The sequence below is a fragment of the Lithobates pipiens genome, unplaced genomic scaffold, assembly GCF_037356315.1.
Source record: "Lithobates pipiens isolate NorthernLeopardFrog02 unplaced genomic scaffold, aLitPip1_a1.2 Scaffold_16, whole genome shotgun sequence".
Lineage (NCBI taxonomy): Eukaryota > Metazoa > Chordata > Amphibia > Anura > Ranidae > Lithobates > Lithobates pipiens.
Window position 1 is genome coordinate 421,295,692 of NW_027507748.1, and position 17,522 is coordinate 421,313,213.

The window sequence follows — 17,522 nt, forward strand, 5'->3', positions numbered from 1 at the left end:
GTATAGGTTTAGGAGATATTTCTTGGACCTACAGGTAAGCCTTAATCTAGGCCAGTGGCGGCTGGTGAAGTTTTAAGATGGGGGGGCGCTAGACCACGCCCACCCTTTTGACCCATCCCACTTCTCATAAGCCCCAGCCATTATAGAATCCACCAACTCCGTCCCCTGTAGTACATCATATACAAGGCTCTACATTATACACAGGGCTCTATACTTCATATACCTGGCTCTACATTATAGACAGGGCTCTGTACATCATATACCAGGCTCTACATTATACACAGGGCTCTGTACATCATATACCAGGCTCTACATTATACACAGGGCTCTGTACATCATATACCAGGCTCTACATTATACACCAGGTTCTAATGACACATCAATATGTCTGACAGCCCAGCCACACTCCTCGTTCACCAGAGAAAAAAAAACAGGAAACACAAAAAAGGTGCTCGGGAAACAGCAATAGGCAGAGGTCACCGCAGACAATGAAGTACAAGAAAGCCTAATAAAATAAAACAAATACAGTCATCACATTTAGTGACTGCAATAATGCAATATCTTACATGTTTGCCTTTGGTGGTGGGATCAGAGGGATGGTGATGATCAGAGACAGAAGGATGGAGGTGGGGTGGGGAGTTGGATCAGTGGTGGGTGGGATGGGATCAGGGACAGAGGGATGGATCAGGGACAGAGAGATGGTGGGTGGGATAGATCAGGGACAGAGATATGGTTGGTGGGATGGATCAGGGACAGAGAGATGGTGGGTGGGATGGACCAGGGACAGAGAGATGGTAGGTGGGATGGATCAGGGACAGAAGGACGGTGGGATGGATCAGGGACAGAGAGATGGTGGGTGGGATGGACCAGGGACAGAGAGATGATAGGTGGGATGGATCAGGGACAGAAGGACGGTGGGATGGATCAGGGACAGAGAGATGGTGGGTGGGATGGATCAGGGAGAGAAGGATGGTGGGATGGATCAGGGACAGAGAGATGGTGGGTGGGAGGGATCAGGGACAGAGATATGGTTGGTGGGATGGATCAGGGACAGAGAGATGGTGGGTGGGATGGATCAGGGACAGAGAGATGGTAGGTGGGATGGATCAGGGACAGAAGGATGGTGGGTGGGTGGGATGGATCAGGGACAGAGAGATGGTAGGTGGGATGGATCAGGGACAGAAGGACGGTGGGATGGATCAGGGACAGAGAGATGGTGGGTGGGATGGACCAGGGACAGAGAGATGATAGGTGGGATGGATCAGGGACAGAAGGACGGTGGGATGGATCAGGGACAGAGAGATGGTGGGTGGGATGGATCAGGGAGAGAAGGACGGCGGGATGGATCAGGGACAGAGAGATGGTGGGTGGGATGGATCAGGGAGAGAAGGACGGTGGGATGGATCAGGGACAGAGAGATGGTGGGTGGGAGGGATCAGGGACAGAGATATGGTTGGTGGGATGGATCAGGGACAGAGAGATGGTGGGTGGGATGGACCAGGGACAGAGAGATGGTAGGTGGGATGGATCAGGGACAGAAGGATGGTGGGTGGGCGGGATGGATCAGGGACAGAGAGATGGTAGGTGGGATGGATCAGGGACAGAAGGACGGTGGGATGGATCAGGGACAGAGAGATGGTGGGTGGGATGGACCAGGGACAGAGAGATGATAGGTGGGATGGATCAGGGACAGAAGGACGGTGGGATGGATCAGGGACAGAGAGATGGTGGGTGGGATGGACCAGGGACAGAGAGATGATAGGTGGGATGGATCAGGGACAGAAGGACGGTGGGATGGATCAGGGACAGAGAGATGGTGGGTGGGATGGACCAGGGACAGAGAGATGATAGGTGGGATGGATCAGGGACAGAAGGACGGTGGGATGGATCAGGGACAGAGAGATGGTGGGTGGGATGGATCAGGGAGAGAAGGACGGTGGGATGGATCAGGGACAGAGAGATGGTGGGTGGGATGGACCAGGGACAGAGAGATGGTAGGTGGGATGGATCAGGGACAGAAGGATGGTGGGTGGGTGGGATGGATCAGGGATCAGGGACAGAGAGCTGGTGGGTGGGATGGATCAGGGATCAGGGACAGAGAGATGGTGGTTGGGATGAATCAGGGATCAGGGACAGAGAGATGGTGGTTGGGATGAATCAGGGACAGAGGGGTGGGTGGATGGGGGGAGGCTTCATATGGGCTGTGTGTTTCACAAGAGCCTCCACTGACACTGCCAAACCGAGACACAGCAACACCAGTGGAGATAAACAGAAGCACTGACGATCAGCACTTGACAAAACACACAGCCCGTGTGAAGCCTCCCCCTCCATCCATCCTGTAGCTCTGCCCCCCTCCTGTGGATTTCCAGCAATGCATCTACGCTACGGTCTACCTTGTTTCATAGTGCACTGGCACTGCAGTTCTCTCCTCTGCTCCTCCGCTCGGCGCACTGATCTGACGAAGACCGGAAGTGACTAACTAGTCTGTCACTCAAGCCCATAGCAGGCGCCGGGCGGATGCAGATTGGCATTTTTAGTTGCGCCGCAAGGCGGGTTAAAACCCCGCAAATGAAGCGCCGCGTCCGCAATCTTGTGATTGCGTTGACGTGGCGCTTCACATAGTGCACTGTGTCCAGCGCTGCACTGTGTCCGGCGCTCGTACACAGTGCACTTAAGGACTTTTTTTCATTTTTTTTTTTTTTTAAAGGGCCATTTCAAAAAAAAAAAAAAATTTTTTTTTTCCAAATTTTTTTTTTTTTGTGACTGCCTGGAGGGGGGGGGGGCAGCGCCCGGGCGCCCCCTATGGACGGGCCGCCACTGATCTAGGCTTACCTGTAGGTCAAAGTGGTTTGTAAGTAGCCAATGACCTATGGAATAAATCACAACTGCTGGTATGAAGATGGGGATTTTTCAGAGGGATTCATTGCTGTGGCTGATGCTTGCATGAGTAACATTTTTCCAACATGGCTCATTGACCAAAAATATTGCAGGTGTGTATTTTTTTGTGCTCATTAAGAGATAATTCAAATCGATAAGATAATAAATACCTTATTAAGAGTAAAAAATGTGTATTGATGTCTGCATAAGTGTTAAAAGGACCCTAAAGATTTAATCGCATGGATATAAATTAACTTTACATTAATCAACAGGAAAAAGCATTACATTTTTTTTTTTAAAAAACATTTTTTTTCTAACATACTTGTTCTGGGTTGTTGCTATGGAGTGCCTCGTAATCTGCCCCTTCCCTCTCTGCGGCGTCTGATGTCATTCCCCCTGGTGCCTGTGTTCTCTAATGCTCCTGGGGGATGTGTGTCATCATTTCGCAGGAGCCAGTGGGCAGCGCTGAGGACTAGAATCGCAGCTAAATGACCTTACTGCGCATGCGTGAGAACAGGCGGTGCATGTTGGTTATTCAGCAGCACCAAAACCCAAAAGTTTATGCTTCTGGGCTTTGCCTGCTGACAACCAACATGGAAACACCCGAGCATAAGGAATGTAAGGTATGCTATTATTTTTAAAACTAACTAAAGCGGCGCTATTTACTACAAGAAACCAATGCCAAAACAACATAATATAATAGCAACAGATATATTAAAAAAAAAATTGTCAGTGTAACTCCACTTGAACTTATTATTTATGATTGTGATGATTATTTAATCATGATACAAAATAGAGAGCACATACGGCTTTGTGAATTGTTGCTTCTGAGTCTTTAACCACTTAAGGAACGGAAAGATTTGCCCCCTTAAGCACTAGGCCCTTTTTTGCGATACAGCACTGCGTTGCTTTAACTGACAATTGCGTGGTTGTGTGACGCTGTACCTAAACAAAATAGTGCTTTCTTTTGGTGCTATTAGATTACCTCTGCGGATTTTATTTTTTGCGCTATAAACAAAGAGCCACAATTTTAAAATAAAGATTTTTTTTACTTTTTGCTATAATACATATCCCAAAAAATATATAAAAAAACAAATTTATTCATCAGTTTAGGCCGATATATATTCGTATACATATTTTTGGTAAAAAATAATCGCAATAGGCGTATATCGATTGGTTTGTGCAAAAGTTATCGCGTCTACAAACTATGGGATAGATTTAGGGACTTTTTTTTAAATTGTTTCTACTGGTTATGGTGGTGATCTACGATTTTTAGCAGGACTGACATTGCGGCAGACAAATCTGACCCAAAAAATTACACCTTTTGGGGACCAGTGCTATAAAAATGGCAGGGAAGGGGTTAACACTAGGGGGCGATCAAGGGGTTAAGTGTGTTCCCTCAGCGTGTTCTAACTGTAGGGGAGATGGGCTGCCTGGGACATGACAGAGATCACTGCTCCCGATCACTGGGAACAGTAGATATCTGTCATGTCTCCTGTCAGAATGGGGACCTCCTTGTTTACCAAGGCAGATCCCCATTCTGCCTCTGTACTAGGTGATTGCGGGTCGCTGGCGGACTTCGAGTCCACCCGACCTGTGGCCAGGCTCCTGCAGCTTGCAGCAGGCACGCTCCCGCAGCTTGCAACGGGCGCGAGAGCGCACTGTCAGAGGCTCGAACCTGCCTGCAACTGCGCCTGCGCGAGCCGATGTACAATGACGGCGATTCGTGCAGGAGAGCCAACCTGCCGCAGTACAACTGCATTGGGTGGTCGTTAACTAGTTAGAGTGATTCTTTAACATAAGAGAATGTACAGTATGTGGATGTAACATCTCGCATTCAATATACAAAATACAGTTTTCCTGGCCTAATAACTGCTTATCTATGCTTTAAAGCAATGTATCTCAACTCCAGTCCTCAAGTACCCCCAACAGGTCATGTTTTCAGGATTTGCCTCAGATGAAACGGCTGTGGTAATTGCTAAAGCAGTGAAACTGATCAAATCACCTGTGCAAAATAATGGAAAGCCTGAAAACATGACCTGTTGGGGCGCCTTGAGGACTGGAGTTGAGAAACATTGCTTTAAAGCACCATAGGCAAATGACTTATTTTGTATCAATAAATATAACACTTGAACTCATGCGAATATTAAACATACTAAATAACTAGCATATTTTAACCATACTATATTTTCTGGGATAAAACAGCATCCACAGCAGTGTGGTTTTTCTTTAAAAGTCCAAAAAAGGAAAAGTCACACTTGATATAGGACGTTTTTATAACGTTGAAGACTGCAGGGTTGATTTCCTGCCCTGCCTCTAGACGTATATACAGTATATGTATAGGATGTAACATCTTACAACATGTATTTATGGTTTAGTATATAGTAGGTGTTTTTCTGCTCAGTGATGTGTAATGGCACTTTGCACAGATTACTGTCCAGGTTAATATTTGCTTTCACTACTTCAGGTAACAGGCACCTTGTTGACTTTACATGACATCACCTCCATGAAAAGTGCAGTTAAACAATCCTTGCAGTCACATAATAATGAGTCATGTTCGGCGTAAACAAGTGTCTGCATTGTGCTTTTCAATAATAAGTAACAGTGGGGACCTAGTACCAGCAGGAACAGTAGTATTTTCACCTGTAGAACACATGTTAAAAGGTCAGTAAACACCAAATTGTTTTTTTTCTTTTATAGTTGGGGAGATCTCTTCACCATAATTCCCAGGACAGTTTCTAACTACCTTTTCATTATCACCTACCCACTCCTCCTACTAAAATAGGGGAATTTCTACCCTTATTCTGCTAGATTTTCTGTAGTTAACAGTCCCAGCAGATGTGCTGACTTACTAGACCTCACCACCAGGCACCCCCTATCTGCAAAACTTGGCCAAACCCTCCAGCTGGTTGCCTAGAGTAGAGCGAGACAGGCTGGAACTGGGTTGTTGTGCCACTTCCCAGTCTAGGTGCTCAATGCAGACCCCAATATTTGCTTACATGTACAGATGAAAAGTCCAAGACCCCACACACTATAGCCTCCTGATCCACATCCCCTCCAACCAGGGGCGGACTGACCATTGGGCTACTCGGGCACTGCCCGAGGGCCCCATGCCACTAGGGGGCCCCATCAGGGTTGCCAGCCTCAGTAAAACCAGGGACAGTATGTAAATATTTGTGTTTTTTTTACATCTGTCTCTGAAATGTCCCTTACCAACATTCTTTTGGTCTAAAAATCCTGAGATTATAGCTGCCCCACCTCTCCAGTACCTTCTCAGCCAATAGAAACATGTCTGTGTATACTATGTGATTGTATACTGTGTGTGTGTGTTTGTGTCTACTGTGTGGCCCCATAATCTCTGATTGCCTGGGGGCCCCATAATCTCCTATTGCCCGGGGGCCCCATGAGTTGTCAGTCCGCCCCTGCCTCCAACCCCTCTGTGCACCTGGAACACATGACCCTCTTATAATAGATGGGCTACTATCCCCTTATTGTAACCAATATATCTTAACCACTGCTACGTCCCCATAACCCCCCAGAAAATGAGACCACACCAATCTGGAGTAAATAATTGGCCGTAGCAGCCAATTAACTTTATTATTAAATATTCAAATAAATTAACATCAATAAACATAACTGTATAAACCAGTAATATCAGTTAACTCCTCCCGTTGGTCTTTGCAGGAAAAACCCACCACTCTAACCACCATCTCCAATCCGGCACTGCGGTACCTTAAAACTAAAATAGGCTTCCAGCTGACCTGCTGGCTCGGAGACACAAACCACTGACCGCAGTGCACCCGGTAACCACCTTCCAGCTAAACCACCATTAGCTGGACCACCACCCACGGGCCCCATACCACCGATGGGTCCCGCACTCTTCCATAGCTGGGGTTTAACCTTCACCCGCAAAGACCAACACCACGCCACAGCACACCAGGGGAAAACCTTACCCTTGTGTGCCTCGCCAAACCCTCAAAGCTCTCTGAATTCCATCCTGCAACCCCAGGGCCCACAAGTCAATTATTATGGTGTGAATTATGGTGAAGATTCCCACCTCCCAATCCGTTTAACAGCTGCCTCATCCAAACCCCACCTTACCGCTTCCGTCGCTGCCCCTATCCGAAACGAATGGTATGAAAATTGTTGATTACCCAACCCCAATGCTGCCAAACACTTCTTAAATACCGCCACAACTTGAAACCTAGAAAGCGATGACCCATCCTGATGCACCAGCAAAGAACCCCCCACCTCCGGCTGCAACGCCAGAAACCCCCTTACCAACTCCACCGGGCACAGGGGAGAACCGTGCAATGCAAAAACTTGCACCTTCCGGCCCCTGCCCCGCTGATCCGTTTTCGACCTCCGTAACAACATTGACAGTCTGTCCGCCTCGCAAACCAAATCTAACACCCCTATCCCCCCTGTCTGTTTTTTAGAAGGGCTCACCAACTCACTAATCCTGAAAAAAAGCCCCAAAAAATGCCAAGGCGAACGCTGCTCGAAACAAAACTACCTCGTAAGACGACGAACAGGTGACCCCCACCTGTGTCAACAACCTGCCCAGCAGTTCGAATGAGACCGGGCATCTCGTGTCCCTGCCCGGCGTAGCGTGCCTGTAACCCCTCACCACCTGCTTCACCCAGAAATCCTTGGTCAGATCTGGCCAGCCCTGAAACTTAAATCAGAACGCCAGACCAGCCAACTTCTTGTCCAGCCCTGACTCCATCTGTCTCGAAACAAAATACAAAACCAGCAGCCGCCGATCCTGTTCCTCCTGCCCTTCCTCCACCTCCTGAACTAAGGCCAATCAGTCTCCCCACACCCTATGGTAGGCTGACCACGTAGCTTCGCTCACGACTTTCTGATCCAACCTGTGAGTCGTCCAAGGCAATCGTCCATAGCCACTCGGGACAAGGGACCCCGCACTGTTCCGCCCCCGGTGCCAAGTCCCGGAATCTGTCCCACTGAAAGCGAGACAACCATCAGCAATGACGTTCTCTACTCCCGGGAGATGAACAGCATAAATGAACACGTTCAACTGTAGGCACCACAAAACGAGGTGCCTGAGCAACCTGACCATTGGTGGCAACGTTGCCGTCACCTTGTTAATCACCTGAACCACCCCCAAGTTGTCGCCATGGAACCGAACCTTCAAATTTCGAAATGATTCCCCCCATAACTCCACCGCCAGCACCACTGGGAACAGCTCCAGCAATGCCAGGTTCTTCACAAAACCTGCCTCCTTCCAAAAGTCCGGCCACGGCCCAGCGCTCCACTTACCCTGTAAGAAGGCTCCAAAGCCTGCCGCTCCCGCCGCGTCCGTGTACAATTCCAGATCAAAATTGGTAACCGGACCCGACATCCACAGCACCCTGCTATTAAAGTTAGCCAGGAACGTGTGCCAGCACTCCAGGTCCTCCCTGTGAATCTTACCCAATCGCACGTAGTACTAGCCAACAGCCGTCGGCAAAAGACCCTATCCCATTGGCAAAATGTGACACGCAAAATTCAACTTGCCCAGCAGCGATTGCAAAGGTCTGAGTTGAACTTTACGTAATCCTATGATCCCACAAACTTCCACCTTCAGCACCATCAACTTGTCTTCCGGCAGTTGACATTCCATCCTGTCCGAGTCTAACACTATGCCCAAACAACTCAACACTGTCGCCGGCCCTTCTGTCTTCTCTGGTGCCAACGGGACGCCAAACTTCTCAGCCACATGTTCCAACGTAGCCAACAGGATCGCGCAAACCTCCGAGGCAGGCGGGCCCACGCAGAGAAAGTCGTCTAAAGTAGTGTATGATCGAATTCACTCCCGCGACGTCTCGCACCACCCATTCAAGGAACGAACTAAACTGCTCGAACAATGCACAGGATACAGAGCACCCCATGGGCAAGCATCGATCCACGTAGTACTCCTCCTGCCAGTGACAACCTAACAGGCGAAAGCTGTCCGGATGAACCGGGAGCAAACGGAACGCCAACTCAACGTTCGCCTTCGCCATCTGTGCTCCCTATCCGTACTTGCGCACCCAAAACACAGCAGCATCAAAAGACGTGTATGAGACTGAACAAACTTCCGGGTCAATCGCATCATTCACCGAACCCCCTTTTGGGAATCGGCGGCGCCAGCAAGGGGCCTCCCATGCGGCCCAACGCCACCTCTTTGCGCAGTTTCTCCATGACCACGTCCGCATGCTGCAGGGCCGATCGCAAATTGCGAGTTACTGGGGGAGCGGTGACCAGCCTAGATGGAATATGAAAACCCTCCGAAAACCCCCGGGCCAGCAACTGAGCTGCCTCCCTATCAGGATACCTATCTAGGAAAGGCTGCATCCTTTCCACTCTCACCGGCGTTTTCCCCCTTTCCAACCACGTCTCCCGACCCACCTTTTCCCTTAAAACAGCGGGACAGGGGGTGTCCGCCGCCACAGCCAGAACATTCGTGCTTGTACTTGCATGACCCCCCAAACTTGCAGGCCCCCTCATTAAACTGCCAACACATCCCCTTTTTTCTTGCGGCCGATAGTCCGGGGCTGTTGGACCCACCGGCCCCTCCTGGAAAAAACGAACTCGCTGGTCTCGCCGAAGTCATCAGGCGCATCCAAAGACTGATGTCCTTGTGGTCCCACTGCAAGGACGGGCGGATCGTCCTACGCTGTCGGAATTGCTCATCATACCGCAGCCACGCCGTTCCCCCGTAGACTCGGTATGCCTCTCCCAGGGCGTCCAGGTAGCAAAATAGGGCCGAGCAGTGTTCCGGGTTTTTCTCCCCAATCACACTTGCCATGATCGCGAAGGCCTGCAACTAGTTCGTAAACGTCCTGGGAATGAGCCTATAGCGCCTCTTCTCCTCATCCTCTTTTTTGCTGTCCTCCGGCCTAACCCTGTCCAAGTTGAACTTCTCTAACGACAGGAGCGCAAAACTTTCCACGTACTCCCCTTTCCAGATTTTTTCGCGCACCTCTGGTTTTAAATGAGCTCCGAGGGGCCCCTCGAAGCACCCATATACCTCACACTTCGCCGCATCCGCCAGCCTAACCAGATCCTGCTTCTTCGCTACTTCCGCGGCGGCCTCCCCCGAAGACTTTGTCGCCACCTCTTTTTCTGACCCCCCCAACCACTTCCGGCGTGCTCACAGCCTCCGGCACCCCCGCCCCTCCCCCTTGCCCCCCCCCCGGAGCCACCCATGCAGATGCCGGAGCCGCAACGCCCCCTCCACCAGGCTCAAACTTGCTTACCAGGTCTTTCAAACTAGCCAAGAACCCCCCGGAACCCCAAATCCGCCCCGGCTCTGTCGCTCACCAGCGACACCGGAGGGGAAGGCGTGGTTGCGGCCGACCGCCCCGCTGCCACTTGCCCCACCCCCACCACCCCACTGTCCCCCACCCCCGACATACAATCCCGTGAAAAAAGTAATGCAGCCTTACCGAGATGCGTGGATGGGGTCCCACCAGCCGAAGGTCCCGTCACCACAGCCGCAGTCTGTCCCTGCTGCCCATCGTCGTCCGACTGCGACAGCTCACCTTCCGAGCGCTCGGCCACCATCTCGTCCTCACTCACCGAAGGCCCACCATCGGACACGTCACTGGCTGCCGGGGATCCGCGGTTCGCCACCTTCCTCTGCAGCGCACCGGATCCGCCCCTGGACTTCCACAATGCCTTTCGTGGCCCAGACCGTGCCAGCCCGCTGCGCCGCCCACTGCCACCGCCAGCTGCCGCCTGAAGTCCCGCTCTGTCCAGCACATTGTCAGCCGCAGCCCGCCCACCATCACTGCCATGTAGTTCTCCTTCTGCCGCCTGACGTCCATCCAAGCCAGGGCACCCGCCTGCTGCCCCCATCCATCCATCTCTGCGCCCCAACCCTCCAGTCACAGTCCCTGCAGACCCAGCAGCCATCCCTTCCTGTCCTCCATGTCCAGGCCCCACCCCCGCCGACTCAAGGCCAGAAGCCAGGGCCTCCTTCCTTCTTCCAGTCCCCCTGCTGGGCCCAGCCACTGCCGTCCCTCACAGGCCTTCCGACATTCCGCTGTGGTTGTGAGCCCCCCCCACCTGCGGGCACCGCCGCACGATTCGCCAGCGGCCCCGAGCAGGCCCTACCCTGCCGCCCCGTAGCATAGGGAAGAGGGGGGAGGGGGAGAAGCGAGCCGGCGGCCTGGAACACCGCGCTCGCACCGCTCTGTCCCCCACCACACTGGCCACCGGAGTACCTCCTCCCAGTGCCGCTGACAGCCGCTCTTCTAGCCATCCAGGCCACCTAGACGCTGCCTCCGCTCTCAGCCTGGCAAACAGAGCTTCCACCCCAGCCATCCTTCAAGCTCGCTCCTCGTGACCAGACTCAGCTTGTGGAGGAAGCCACTCCCCCTCTAGCTGCCTAATTCTCCGCCCTCTCAGCTCTGTTCCCATCCCCTCGTGACCAAAGCCTGTCTCTTAACCCCCTAGTTAACTCTGTCATGCTCGCCCTGCGCTTAGTATTTTTCTTTACTTTTGCTCCGGGCTCTCTCTCTTGCAGGGACCTTTATATTCTGTGGTTCAGTGTAGGGCTCTAAGGTTAGTCCAAAGGCCTAAGGCCCATGTGACATGATGGTAGGGTTGCCACATCGTCCCTTTAACCCAGGACACATATTAATTACACAGGTTCTGAGGCTGATTTAATGCAGATAAGGCACCAAGTGAGTTTAATTACCACCTTAATCAGCCACAGAACCTGTGTAATTAATGTGTCTTCTGGATTAAAGGGATGATGTGGGAGCCTTACATGATGGTCCAAACCACATGGAATGTGATACAACTTGAGGGATGCTAAACCACCGCTAGGAGCACCAACCTCATTTCAGCTGGACACTACCAGCTCCTGTTTAGATCAGGTTTGCACTTCAAACTTCCTAGAGCGGAGGGCAACCTGCTAACAGCACTTCAAGCTGACTTGCCACTCCCTGAATAGTGCAGCTATGTGGCATTAGCTCTCAGTTACATTGTGGCTGTTGCTCCTTTCATCTCCCATGTAGATAAAATGTTGGGTGCTTGAGATAACATGACCACCCAAAAATGACTGCACCAAATCTCAAATTTCAGTGCCAATGATAGGGTGGCTTTCCCAAGATGGCCACCTGGAGCGACTAACAGGGGAAACTCAGTCACCTTTTATTTTTTTATTTTTACAATTTTTTAATTCATTTTTTTTAAATAGTGTCACTTTTATTCCTATTACAAGGAATGTAAATGAAACATCCCTTGTAATAGAAAAAAAGCATGACAGGACCTCTTAATTATAAGATCTGGGGTCAAAAAGACCTCAGATTTCATATTTAGATTAAAATGCAATAAAAAAAATAATTGTCATTTAAAAAAAAATAAAGATTAAAAAAAAAATGGCCCTTTAAGAGCCTAGGGGCGGAAGTGACGTTTTGACGTCGCTTCTGCCCTTCAATGTCATGGAGACGGGTGGGGGCCATCTTCCCCTCATCTCCATGCACAGCCACAGAGATGATCCGATCGCCTCCGCCACTGCCAACGGCTCTGGTAAGAGGCGGAGGGCACCAGAGCATGGTAAGAGGGGACGGGGGCCCTCTCCCGCTGCTGATAAAAGTGATCTCGCAGTGAATCCACAGCAGAGACCACTTTTATCTTGTAGCAGACTGCTGGCAGAACACAAGGATACCGGGGTTATGGCAGCTAGCTCGGGCAATGTAATATTGTAAAAATTAATGATCTATTAGAATGTTAAATGTAAAGTATTGAAAGAAACCTTGGAGTTTTGTAATTTTCAGGTGATGTTGTAATGATACTTTGCTCTGTCTGGTATCCACCAGATAGTGTTTGTTAGTCACATACTGTAGGTACAGGTCACATTGATGACTCATTGTGATTTCACTGTTGCAAACAACAAATGTATCATTGCATAAACCAGTATAAACAATGTAAACAAATGTACTTTGTTGCAGTACTAAACATGAAAAGGAATGTTCATTTGTTCACTAAGTACATTCACATGTTTACTAAAGCTAGCCTGTTAGTTTTTGACTGTAGTACCAGGAAGGAAAATGTCTACTGAAAGAACAAAATTCCACCTGTAAATTTGTTTTTCAATCAGGACAAAATATTTGTGTGCGACAACCCTTGGGTGTATTTGATTATTTGCCTACTGTTGCTGTACACTTTTTATTATACTTTTTTTTCTTGCTCTTGATTTTTTTCTGTGAAAAAATGTAAGCCTCATTAGCCATTTATAGACCACTACACTCTTTTAAAAAAAAAAAACACCAAAATCCACCTTAATTTCACCTTCCCTATTGACTATGATATATTCTGCCAAAATGGTAGCTGTTTGCCAAAATTTAATATGAAAAAAAAAAAAAACAGAACATATCACCTTTTACAGTTTCAATCTATTTACCTACCTGAAATATTATTTACCTTTGACATTGTTCCAATAACTCTGCTCTTCAGGCTTATTTCTTATGCCGCGTACACACGATCGGAATTCAGACCAGAAACTACGAGACAGAAGCTATTGGCTACTGAACTTCCCCTTTCTAGTCCCTGTCGTATGTGTTGTACGTCACCGCGTTATAAACAAATTTGATGTGACCGTGTGTAGGCAAGACAGCTTGAGCCGAATTCCATTGGAAATTCTGTCGGGAAAACCATCAGAGATTTTTCCGATGAGAATTCCGATCGTGTGTACGTGGCATTAGGGGTTATACTTGATTCTGTCTCTTGCTATACCAAATATTCCCATACAAAATACCTCCTCATGTCTTCAACATATTTACTGTATCTGTTCCTTATTTGCACATGACATACAGTGCCTTGAAAAAGAATTCATACCCCTTTACATTTTCCACATTTTGTCATCTTACAACCAAAAACGTAAATGTATTTTATTGGGATTTTATGCGATCAGTCTGGTAAAACTAGCATTTGGAATGGAGATAGCACATTCGTCATGCTGCAAAGTTTTTAATCTTTTAATGCAGCGCATTCTCTTCGTCTTTAGAATGCTAGAATAATGAAGTTGTTTTGCTGCTGATAGTCACACAGAGTTCTGACAAATTGATTTCTTTATTATTTCTCGTGATCTCATGAATAATCATTTTTATTTTTTCGCCAGATCTCCAGAATAATGTTTGTAATTTTTGTTTATAGTTATCTCCTTTTTTTAATCAAGATCTCCTGATTTTTTATTTTTTATTTTTGTAGTGATCTCCATAATATTTGTTGTCATTTTGTGAGTCAAGTTACCACAGCACCATTATTATCTTGTATTTTTTTAACCTCAAGGAGGTTATTTTGGTGTTGGTGTCCCTTGTTAATTTGACATAGTATTTTTGAAATGCCTACTCACAAACAAACTGGCCTTTTTGAAGTAAAACAAAAATAGACATTTATTATAGGTCATAACAAAATAAAGAGGAAGGCAATGCTGGATAAACTGGTGAAATTGGCAAAGCCTTTGTACCCCAGGGCACACTTCAACTATTTAAAGGCAAAATTGGTAGCCTGAGGAGTCCATATAATGGCGAGCACAATCCGGTCCAGGACTCCAAGAGATCAGGAACAGCAGCAGATGACAGATGGTCTTACAACAGCCTGCGTCTTTTGTCAGACCAGACTGAACCGAGGCCATCACTTTCTTCTCTTCTTTCCACACTTCCTTCCACGCTTGCTTCTAGGCTGTGGCTCTGGTGTTGGAGTTGTGGCAGGAGGTGGAGGAGGAGGAGGAGGAGGAGGACTATAGTCAAAATCACAAACATGCTTTTACTTGTGAGTTTGCCCCTGAACCCCTTATTTAGGGCTTGTAAGATCACTTCCTCACAGAAGAGGCGTTGGCCCTCCTCCATTTCTTGCATTTTACAGCCATAGTCCTCTTAAAGATTGGGGGGGGGGGTTCTGAGGGGTGCCTTAGCCTTCCGTATTAACCCAAGTGCTGCCTCCACCTGGGATTTGGTCAGGCTACTGGGCCCGGCCACCTCCTGGCTGCCACTTACCCCCGCCACCTCCTGGCTGCCACTTTCCACAGCCTCTTCCTGGCTGAGGCTATCCTGTGTTTGAAAAAGGGACATAGTTTTAATTTTTTGTTCTTCAGTCACACACAATTTGCAGTTTATGACTGTTTCAAATTGAATGTTAATAAATAGATTCTGACCCCAGCATTTTTCATTCTTGTCCCCATCATTTTTGCCCACTACTGTCTATTGATATGTAAAACACTTTGTTAAATCAAAAATTAGTGATCAATAATAATATCTAGTTAACAGCATTCATTTTTGGACAAGAAATATGTTGAACAATGCTATACCTGATTCAAGCTGGACTCCTCCCCATCTTCCTGGGTGGAAGGCCTAGGTTGGATGTCAGAAGCATCAGGTGGGATGAAAGGAAGCGTTGAAGAAAGAGTGGAGAGTAATGGTCTGATTTCACTCTGGTCTGACAGAGAACACAGTCTGTCATAGTACCACAGTCTGGGGACATAAATGTCATCTGTTGCAGCTCCTGATCTCTGGGAATCCTGGACTTTCTTGCACTCCCTAATATAAGTGCTCCTCATGCCATCAATTTTGGCCTTCAAATAGGGGATGGTTGCCGTGGGGATCTTCGGCTGCACAAATTCCGGCAATTGGGGCAGCTTCCTGTATTTATTAATGAATAGGGGGATAAAGTCATGATCGTTGTCAGGCTAAACTACTAATCTTGTCCCAATATAGGCCTCAATCTATAAGCAGTATAGGCCACTGATGCACCAAGTTAAATATGTACCTTCTTTATCACGATCTGTGCTTCCGCTACTCCTTCCTCCGCTCACAGATCGTACGTACGCGGCATGAGCGTTATGCTTTATATACACTGCGCAAGCGTGAAACTCTGCCCGCCCCTGACCTTCTTCCTAGTGTATTCCCCGCCCCTTCTCTTTCAAGGCAGTGGGAGAGCACATGGCGAAGAAAGTGCAAGTGCACACAGAGGAGAGCAGCAACGAGGAGGACGACAAAAGCCAGTACAGAAGCATCAAGAGAGTGCTGCAAAAAAGTAAGTATTTTGTCGTGTGTTCCTATTATTATTATTATTATTAAGTTTGTGCTGCTCTATGTGCTTTTCTTTACTGTTGTACAGTTTAAAATGGCAAGTTTCAGGTTCGTGAGCACAGTAATTGTTCGTAATAAACATTGCTTGTTCGCTCACTAATACAATGTTTTTGGCAGATGCAGGTTAATTACATTTGTTCATGCCTATTTGTATTAAAAGAAGTTTATTACATTGTTTTCTAGGTGGGTTTGTAAATAATGAAATGCAAACTTGATTCAGTATAAGGAGAGGACACTCGGCAGCTGTTTACTCATCTGGATGCAGGAGCACTAGTGTGGGACACCAGAACAAACATTTTATGGTGTCCCACACAGGTGCTCCAGTGGATACTAGGGGTGTCTCCATGTGTGAAAAGTGTAAAGGCAACCCCTGGGGGGATATGAGCAACATGTAAAAATATATAAGGGGTCCATATAGTGAACTTGGTGTTGAGTTATTCACTTTACAGTCAACAAAGAGGACAAGGGGGCACTCTTTACACCTAGAGTAAAAAAGATTTAATCTCCAAATACGGAAAGGTTTGTTCACAGTAAGAGTTGTGAAAATGTGGAATAGACTTTCTGCAGAGGTGGTTCTGGCCAGCTCAGTAGACTGCTTTAAGAAAGGCCTGGATTATTTCCTAAGTGTACATAATATAACTGGGTACTAACATTTATAGGTAAAGTTGATCCAGCGAAAATCCGATTGCCTCTCAGAATGTTTCCCCTGCTTTAGCAAATTGGATCATGTTCTGCTGTTTTTTTTTTGCCTTCCTCTGGATCAACTGTGGGTATAGAATTTGGTATATGGGATCGTATGATATTATTATTATTTATTTTTTATTTTTTGTTGTTGAACTGGATGGACTTGTGTCTTTTTTCAACCTGACTAACTATGTATCTATGTAACTATGTATCAGCTTACAGGTTTCACACCAAGGTCGGGTGCTTACACATAGCTGCACCTCAGTATGTAATTTGCTTTTTTTTTTTTTTTGCAACTTTACCACTTTATTCTAAACATTCAATGCACTTAACATATAACATGACGAACATTCTCTGCCATTTCTCAAGTTCCTCATATCATAAGGAAGTAATGAAAAACAGTTTTTGTACTTTGTAAGAAAAAGAACAAATTTAAACATGCTGACTTTGCTGTGGGTCTGTGCTGCCAACTGCATTGGACTCACAGGGGAAGTGTAATTTTTACTACTGCTTTCCTCCTTCTTCATCCTTCTAAATATGCACTGTAACCTACATTCCCTTGAGTTGCCTTAACATATAGCATTGGCCAACCTATAATCAGGATAACTAAACAATCAGATAGATGTATTGGGGTTGATTTACTAAAGGCAATTGGACTGTTCACTGTTTCCTTAGCTTATTAAATGTGGTAAAAAAAAAAGTTTGCAAAAAAAAATACCCAATCACGTGCAAGGAAAATAACAGTATTTTTGCTTGATTAGATGATAGAAGTCATCAGAGATCCACCTTATTCATCAAGCTAAAGGAATATCCACTTGCAAAGTGAACAGCCTAGTTGCCTTTAGTAAATCAACCCGTGTTTCCTTTATTTTTTTT